General features: G+C 44.4%; 1 long non-coding RNA gene across 3 annotated transcripts; it reads left to right on the top strand.

Moving 5' to 3' along the window:
* Positions 1–666: 666 nt before the first annotated feature.
* Positions 667–6913, top strand: LOC121144086. Of its 3 annotated transcripts, XR_005881413.1 has the most exons (4): positions 667–726; positions 2522–2645; positions 5576–5671; positions 6496–6913. It is a non-coding gene; the product is annotated as an uncharacterized LOC121144086 (long non-coding RNA). The 3 variants fall into 3 exon arrangements; XR_005881414.1 differs by lacking the exon at positions 2522–2645 and having other exon boundaries at positions 674–726; XR_005881412.1 differs by lacking the exons at positions 667–726; positions 2522–2645 and adding an exon at positions 4832–5121.
* The last annotated feature ends 2717 nt before the right edge of the window (positions 6914–9630 follow it).

Genomic DNA, 9630 nt, shown 5'->3' with positions numbered 1-9630 from the left:
ACACTGTATATGTGTGAGTAACTCTGAACTCTCTCTTTGTCCCGCTAGTGTGTTCATTCTTACACACACCATACCTGTTGTCTCCCATCTCCCTTCCTTCTCTTTCTTCTCTTCCTTTTCTTTCTTTTTTTTTTTAGTTTTTGTTTGTTTGTTTGTTTGTTTTTTGAGACAGGGTTTCTCTGTATTGCTTTGGAGGTTGTCCTGGAACTTGCTCTGAGGACCAGGCTGGTCTCGAACTCACAGAGATCCACCTGCTTCTGCCTCCTGAGTGCTGGGATTAAAGGCAGGTGCTACCAACACCTGGCTTCTTCCTTTTCTTAAAAGATGTTTACTAAACGTTTTTACTCATACATTTATTCTATTTATATTTTCATTTTTATGTATATGCATGCTTACATGAGTTTATATGCAACCCATTCATGCAGGAGCCCTTGAGATCAGAAGAGGGTATAGGACCCCCTGGAACCGGAGCTACAGATGCTTGTGAGCCTTTATGTGGATGCTGGGAACTGAACCTGGGTCTTCTGCAAGAGCAATAAGCTCTCTTAACCATTATGTCATCTATCCAGCCCTTCTTTTCCATCCCTCTTCCTCCTGCCTTCTTCCTCCCCCCTTTCTTCTTTTTCTTTGTGCTACGGATAAAAAATGAAGGTTTTATTTATACAGGTCAAGTGCTCTGCCATGAACTGCAACCTCAGTTTGTCTGTCCTCTTGCCATAACTTCAAGTAAGTCTTGCTTCCCAGAGTGTTCTGGAATAATCTTTCTGTTCACTGTGTGAATTTATGTCCCTATGATTGGTTTAATAAATAAGCTTACTAGCCAATAGCTGAACAGGATAAAGTTAGATAGGAAAGTCAAACTGAGAATGATGGATGAGGAAGGACGGAGTCAGAGGAGACAGACAGAGAACAAGCTGGACACACAAAATGAGATAGAGGTAAAAGCCACGAGCCTAAGGACAGCACATAGATGCATAGAAATGGGTTAAATTGTAAGAGCTAGTTAGTAACAAGCCTGAGCTATTGAATGAGCATTTGTAACTAATGTAGACCTCAGTGTTGGTTGTTTGGGAAATGGCTGCAGTACAGGAAAACTCCGCCTACACCAGAGACCACACATTGTCACTGTTTCCTCTTGGAATTTGCTCTTCTGCATATATTTTAGAATTGGTTTTTAAAATTTCTTCTGAAAACTCCTTTATCTATTTTTTGTTTTCTCTGCTTCCCCCCCCACGAGATAGGGTTTCTCTGTATAACATCCCTAGCTTTCCTGGAACTAGTTCTATAGACCAGGCTGGCCTCAAACTCACAGAGATTGTTCTGCCTCTGCCTCCTGAGTGCTGGGATTAAAGGTGTGTACTACCACCATCGGCTCCTTTATCTATTTTCTACAGGAATTTTGTGTATGATTAGAATAGTTTACTTCTTGACATCTGGGTGAGCTCTCCTTGTAAAAGTCCTTGGTGGGTGGAACTGGTGGAGTTAGTGGTACGGAGCTTGCTTAGTCCGTGGAAGAGGTTTTGTCCCCAGGAAAACAGAGAAAAACAAACCCCATCTTGAGCAAGTATTTTCTTAAAAACAAAAACAAAAACTTAGTTTTGGTTTCTCAAGAGAGGGTTTCTCTTTGTAGTCCTGACTATCCTGGAACTTGAACTGTAGACCAGGCTTGTTTCCAACTCACAGAGATCCACTTGCCTCTTCTTCCTGAGTGCTGGGATTAAAGGCATACACCACTGCCCGGCAACTATCAATTTCTTTAAAGGCTTAGTAGTACATGCGTACTTGTAACCCTAACAACTGACAGGCTGAACAAGCTGGGCTACATAGTGAGAATTTATTAAAAAATAAAAGTTTGTAGGACTGTTAGGGTTTTCTGTTTTCTCTTGAGTCAGTTCAGCAAACTAGTTGAAGGGATTTTTTTTCATCTAAAGGTTCATACCTGATGCTGCCATAAAATCATGATTTTTTTTGGTCAGATCTTGAAACATATTATTTTGCTGTGACTTAATACAAAGCTTATTTTTGCAACTATTTTGTATAAAATACAGAAAAGATAATTGTATTTTAGTTATGTTAAGCATGAGTTTATATATGATATTTGGGACTGTTTAATCGTTTTCGTTGAAAAATATTTATGTTCAGCCTGGCAGGGTGGCACAGGCCTGGAACCCTGGTACTTGGGTGGCAGAGACAAGCAGAGTCCTGTGAGTTTAAGATTGGCCTTGTTTGACAGTGACTTGAAAACCTTCAAGGGCTACATAGTGAGACTTTATCTAACACACACACACACACACACACACACACATACACACACAAGAGACTGGGGGGGAAAGAGAGTTATATTTGTGTCTAACTGGTCTTTCAGGTTCTGGGAGGGGTTTGTTGACCATAGCTATTAATTTATGTGTATTTTAATGTTGCTTTGTGTCTCTTGTTGCTGTAAGGGGTGTGTATTTGTGATTGTTATATCTCATTAATTTAAAATGAATATTTCTCTATTTCTTATCCTTAAAAAAATCAGGGCCAGTGGGATGGTTCAATGAATAAAGGAGTTTGCTGATCTGAGTTCAATTCCCAAGACCTGTGTGATGAAAGGATAGAACTAATTTTTACAATTTGTCACTGACCTTCACACACAATCCATGGTATGTGCTCATCCCCTCCAAATAAATGAATAAAGTAAAAAAAATAAAAATAGGGGCTGGAGAGATGGCTCAGCACTTACTGACTGCTCTACCATAGGAGCCAGGTTCAATTCTCAGTACCCACATGGCAGCTCACATCTGTCTTTAGCTCCAACATCTCACATCCTCACACAGACATACATGCAGGCAAAACACCAATAAAATAAAAACAAGTTAAAAAAATTAAGATTGCTAACCCTCCCCCAATGTTGATATTAATAGTGTAACAGTGTCTTTATTTTAGGAGTCATCAACCTTAATAGTGCTGTAGACCCCTTTGGGATTTTTATGAGGCCTAGGAAAACATTTTGAAAATGGTGAAATATATTGAAATAATGGTTAGAATAGTTAAAATATTTGTGATGTTAGTGAATATAATTTATTTAAAAAGGATCTCATTATATATCCTGGCTGGCTTAGAACTCACTATGTAGACCAGGCTGACCTCAAACTGACTGAGATCCACTTGCCTCTGCCTTCCCAGTGCTGGGATGAAAGGCGTGTGCCACCACACCCCAGTTAGTATATGTCCTGCAGGATGTCAACCTGGAGCAAGAGACCTAAGGACCAGGGATGGGGACAAGAGACATGAAAGAAGGGCCACAAGACAAGTATCTGATCAAGTGGCAATTTTATTTTTCTCAGGGCAGTCAATATACTTGGTAGAGCAGGAGAACAGGAGTGGAGTGAGGGGGTGAGAGGGTTGCTTTGCACACCAGGTATGCACGTAGCAGGGCATTTTTTTAAGCACATAGAGCAGGATATTGGTGAGGTAAAAAGTTCAGGAGGGAGAGGAATGGGTGGGCTAACGGCCATTGCCTAGGTGATGGTTAGGGCTGGCTGAGTTTGGACAAGCTTTCGGGGTCATGGTGTATCTATGTTCTACCTTTGTGTTCCTCTTCTGAGTACCCCCAGAAGGCTCCTTTGTTAGGGCTATAGGCCAATTACGTAAATCTTTAGACAGTAGAAAGTACAAGGCTGGCTCCAAAAGATCAAGGTACCTGAAGCACTCCCAACAAGTATACATACACTTTAATGAATGCACCAAATTGCATGGTCTTGAAATAGGCTTATTAATTACCTTGAAGGAGCAGTCAGAATAAAAAAATACTACTTATCAGACAATAATTTAATCACTGCAATAAAGTGATATGGAAACAGAATTTATATTGGGGTCAAAGTCATTGGAGCTGATAATTAATGCCAGTTGTTGCTCATATTCATAAAACAATAAGGTAAATGTTTATTAGCACTTAGTGCATTTTTCTTTCCAAAGCCATTGATCCGATGGTCCCAAGATGAGAAGTCTTGTTCTTATTTTTAGTCTTTTGGTCCTAAAAATGAAAGTAACTGACTCAGAGGTGGTGGAGCACCCTTTAAGCCCAGCACTGGAGAAGTAGAGACAGGCAGATCTCTGATTTATGAGTTCTAGGCCAGATCGGGTTAAGTACTGAGAACCAGTCTCCAAACAGAGCAGAAGAGATGTCTCAGTGGGTAAGAGCCCCAGCTGCTCTCACTGAGGACTTGATTCTCAGCACCACGTGGTACTTCACAACCATCTCTAACTCCAGTTCCAGAAGATCGAACGCCCTCCCCTGGCTCGTATGGGCAGCAGCCATGCACAAAGTACACAGACATATGCAGGCAAATACTTACACGCATAAAATAAAAAATTAAAAGGAACCCTGAAATTTGTCTTTTGACTTGGTTTTCAGCACTGAATGTTGAACTAAAGGCCTTGTAAATGCTAGACAAATGTTCTACCATTAAGCTATTCATTGTCATCATGTGAGCTGGGGTCTCACTAAATTGACCATGCTGACCTTGAACTCACTCTGCAGCCCAGACTGACCTCAAACTCATAATCCTCCTGCCTCAACCTCCTGGGATTCCAGGCCTATGCCTTGCAGCCTCATTCCTTTTACATTTATTGGCATCGCTGCTGTATTTTGAGAGCTTGTCTTGAGGTTCCCACAACCGAGAGGAAGAGAGCTATAGTAAACCCTGGAGTAGAGAGAGCACCTGTAAATCCTGGAGTGCATGCTGTGAACCCAGGAGTGGATACCATAAACTCTCAAGTGGATGCTGTAAACCCAGGAGTGAATACTGTAAACTCCGGAGTGAAGCTTTGGTAAACCTTGGAGTGGATGCTGTAAACCTTGGGAGTTAATGCTGTAAACCCTGGAGTGAAGAGTAGCCCTCCTCTGTCAGAGTTAGTCTCTTCATTCAGAGTTGTGTAGTGGCATCTTGCTCTGCCAGTGGACTTGGGGTGGTGGCCACACCTTAGGGTGTGGTTTCATCGAATGTGGACGTGACCTTATAAGGAAGAGCAGGGGTTGACTGGTGGTGTGCTCTTGGGTTGTGGTGGATGCATCCTGAAGGGCAGAGGCTGCATCTCCAGGAGCAGGAAGACCACGTGGTTATTCACCATCATTGTGTGAGTGCTTCCCTAAAAATTCCTGTTAGTTCTTTATCTGGGTAATTGTGGACTCCTTTAACGCACTTTCAGTGTTGAGAGGGACAAACATGGAGCTACAAGGGAGAAAAGAGACACCTGTCTAGCAAGCCAGATGGCTTCAATCTACCCCGGTGAATACTGGGGTGACAGATATTGCAGTCAAATGACCCACTTGTCCAGTTGTCACTACATTTTGGATTTGTCCTTTGACGTGTGATTTATTCTACATGTTAATATTAGGTTGACTTATGTGGTAGCTTGAATGTAATTGACCCCCATAAGCTCATAGGAAGTGGCACTATTAGGAGGTGTGGCCTTGTTGGAGTAGGTGTGGTCTTGTTAAAAGAGATATGCCACTGTGGGGGTGGGCTTTGAGGTCTCTTATGCTCAACCTGTGCCCAGTATGAACACAGACTCTGTCTGTTGCCTGCAGATCAAGATACAGAACTCTTAGTTCATTCTCCAGGACCAAGTCTGCCTGAAGGCCACCATGTTCCACTATGATGATAATGGACTAAACCTTTGAACTGTAAGCCACCCAATTATAAATGTTTCCCTTTGTAAGAGCTGCTAGCCGGGGGGCTGGGCAGATGGCTCAGAGGTTAAGAGCACTGACTGTTCTTCCAGAGGTCCTGAGTTCAATTCCCAGCAACCACATGATGGCTCATAACCATCCGTAATGAGATCTGGTGCCCTCTTCTGACCTGCAGGGATACATGTAGACACAATACTATATATATAATAAATAAAAAATTTAAAAAAAAAAGAGCTGCTAGCCGGGCGTTGGTGGCGCACGCCTTTAATCCCAGCACTCGGGAGGCAGAGGCAGGTGGATCTATGTGAGTTTGAGGCCAGCCTGGTCCTCAGAGTGAGTGCCAGGACAGCATCCAAAGCTACAGGGAAACCCTGTCTCAAAAAAACAAACAAACAAAAAAAGGCCAAGCATTGGTAGCACACGCCTTTAATCCCAGCACTCAGAAGGCAGAGGCAGGCGGATCTCTGTGAGTTTGAGGTCAGCCTGCTCTACAGAGCGAGTTTCAGGACAGCCTCCAAAACAATACAGAGAAACCCTGTCTCAAAAAACCAAAACAACAACAACAATAACAAAAACAAACAAACAAATAAATAAAAAGAGTTGCCGTGGTCATGGTGTTTCCTCCCAGCAATAGAAACCCTAAGGCAACTTCTATGTTACAGATAACTCCAAATAATGGTTCAAATATCATCATCATCATCATCATCAGCCGCAGCAGGCCTCCTGCTTTTGCCTCTGGTGTACAAGGACGTGAAGGTGTGCAGCACCAAGCCCAGCTTGGTTTGTATCAAATATAACTTTATTTCTCTTCCGTCTAGTGCCCACATTGTCCTCAGGGACCCAGTCCCACATTCTAAGCTTGTGCCTTCCATCTCCAAATTCATCTCACAGTTGGCAGGATGGCTCAGTAGGTAAGGACACTTGCTGCCACGATTGATGCCCTGAATTAGTGCCTTGGAGTTCGTATGGTAGAAGAAGAGAGCGGACTTCCACAAGTTGTCACCTGTGCACCACGGCAATGCCTTCCCCAGATTCATCTCAAGCTCCAAGACAGCCACTGAAGTGCTAGTCTTCACAGACTCACTCCGAGGAGCAGGGAGGAAATGTGAGGTGATGGCAAAAAGGGACATTTCATTGTCCAAACTTAATAAGCTTTTATCTAATAGCAAAGAAGCCAGGGAAGATTGTCTTTGGGCTGAATATGTGGGTGACCTGAATAAAACGAGGCTCCTCTTACCGAGGTGTCTAGCAATTATTTGTCTAACCTTAGTCTTCCCACCACAGCCAAGTGCCCAACTGCCAAGAACAGTGACTCAACCTTCAGCACGGTACCAGGTCCTGAGAGGGCCAGTCTGCCATCTGGTGGCTGGTCCACACTGGAAGCGGTTCATTATGGAAGTTACCCAGATAGGTCCCCATGGGAGCAGACATTTATTCTAACCCCGCCTGCCATACTGCTGCCAGTGATCAGGGGAATTAACAAATGTCTAGTGTTTGTTGACCAGGTGGTGGCGGCTCACTCCTTTCATCCCAGGACTTGGGAGGCAGAAGCAGGCAGATCTCTGTGAGTTCAAGGCCAGCCTGATCTACAAAGAGAATTCCAGGACAGTTAGGACTGTTATAGAGAAACCTTGTCTCGAAAAATAATTAACAACAACGACAACAAAATGATGTTGTGGTATCCAAACAGCATTGCTTCTGAACAAAAGAGTAATGGCAAGCACGCAATGTGTTGGCTATGTTCCCTACCAGAGTCCCCTGACTTTACATGTCAGTGACACAACCTGCTGAGGCTTGGCCAGTGTCAGTCGGAAGACAACCTTAAATGTATCTGGAACGAAGGATTTGGTGTATGTTCTAGCCAGAATCCACAATTCTCTTCCATAATTCATACCTGGGGAACATAAAGCTCCGTTCCCTGTGATGGTCGGCTTTAACTGTCAGCTGGAGAAGAGTCTCTGTGAAAGATACCCTTTGTCGTCTAGCTCAGGTTGGCCTGTGTGTGAGGGGTTTCTTCTTAATTGGGTTAGTTGTGAGAAGACCCATCCTGCAGGGGGCGCCACTAGTCTGTGTTTGGGGCTTGGGCTGGAGAAGTGCGGAGAAAGAGCTGAGCAGTGAGCATGCGCGCATATTCATTTCTCTCTGCTCTCGACAGGGACTGGAATGTGACCAGTTGCTTCAGTTCCCTGCTGCCAAGACTTTCCCACAAAGATGGGCTATAACCTGAATAGTAAGCCGAACAAGCCCCTTCTCTGCTAAGTAGCTTTTTTTAAATTGTGGTGTTTTTTATTTTATTTTATTTTATTTTATTTTATTTTGGTTTTTCGAGACAGGGTTTCTCTGTGGCTTTGGAGGCTGTCCTGGAACTCACTTTGTAGACCAGGCTGGCCTCGAACTCACAGAGATCCACCTGCCTCTGCCTCCCAAGTGCTGGGATTAAAGGCGTGCGCCACCAACGCCCGGCTTTATTTTATTTTTTTGGTTTTTCGAGACAGGGTTTCTCTGTGGCTTTGGAGGCTGTCCTGGAACTCGCTCTGTAGACCAGGCTGGCCTCGAACTCACAGAGATCCACCTGCCTCTGCCTCCCGAGTGCTGGGATTAAAGGCGTGCACCACCAACGCCCAGCTAAATTGTGGTATTTTATCACAGCAACAGAAGTGGAATCAGGGCGCTCCCCCCTCTCGCCCCACTCCGCCCCTCCCCGCTTCTCAGGACCATGGTCTCAACTTCTTTAGAGGTTTCAGTTGCCAAGGAATTGTGTTTCCATCAGGGCACCCCACAAAAAGCCACTGTGGAAGCTGAGACTCACATCTGGCAATTGCATATTCCTTATTCTTCATGCTTGGTTGGAGAGAGAAAGAATAGCTCTGAGATGAGTTCTAGGTTGGCATAGTAACCAATTCTTCCACATGAAAACACAAAGAAATCTGTCTCTGGACCCTCTGAAACTCCCTGAGCGCCTTCAACCTCCTTGCCCACTTGTAAATGTTAACAGAGGATGACATCAGCTCAGCACATAAGGCTCATGCCTGCTTCGGCTCCCTCCTGAGTGAAGGCAAACCACAGATTGTGGCACACCGAAGGCCAAGGCCAGGGAGTGAGGTGTGTGTGTGGGTGTTTGCACACTCAAGGCTTGCATTGCAGAAGCCAGCACCCCAGAATTTATTTGTATTCTCACTTCTTGACCTGTCATGTTCAAATTTCTTGCTGGTATTAACACTTGATTTCATTCTCTACCTTTGTGTGTGTGTGTGTGTGTGTGTGTGTGAGAGAGAGAGAGATTTTTGGGTAGCAAAGTTTATAATTCAGTGCATAACTACAGCTTATCAAGATGGAGCTGTGATCTACACGGAGACAGAAATCTCACCCCAGGTCACCCATGTAGGAGTGGGATGCAGCCATCAATGGGACAGTGACTGATCCTTTAGGAACAAAGGATAAAGCTTCTATTGCATACTTTTTGAAGATAGGGTCTTTGTACATAGGCCTGGCTGTCCTGGAACTCACTATGTAAGCCAGGGTGGTCTGTAACTCACAGATCCGCCTGCCTCTGCTTCCCAAGTGCTGGGATTAAAAATGTTTCCCAATGCCCAGTTTAAAGCCATTCTTATTTGACTGACATGCGTTTACCTTAGGTTGGGGTGACACCACTTCATGGTATTATCATGGAGGCCTAGGTGTATCAGATACCAAAGATGCCCTGCTCAGTGCTGCCCCCAACCGCCTGCCACCATGCACCATGGCTTCTTGTGCTCTAGGGTCCTGAGGCCTGGAGAAGGGACTTCCAGGCACCGGGGCAGCTAGGACTTCTGCCTCAATGTTGAGTCTGTCCAGAAGAACAGACAAAGCAGAAAGGGAAATGGACTTGAGCATTAGCAGAGGTGGCCCTGGGTTCTTCTGGGTGCCCTGTGGTAGACACGTTCTGGTTCTTTTGCGGCAGCTGCAGAGAGGCA

This window comes from Mesocricetus auratus, unplaced genomic scaffold (genome assembly GCF_017639785.1).
Source record: "Mesocricetus auratus isolate SY011 unplaced genomic scaffold, BCM_Maur_2.0 Super-Scaffold_100014, whole genome shotgun sequence".
In the NCBI taxonomy this organism is placed as follows: domain Eukaryota; kingdom Metazoa; phylum Chordata; class Mammalia; order Rodentia; family Cricetidae; genus Mesocricetus; species Mesocricetus auratus.
The sequence above is the reverse complement of the archived record's forward strand: the minus strand, read 5'-3'. Positions and strand labels throughout refer to the sequence as shown.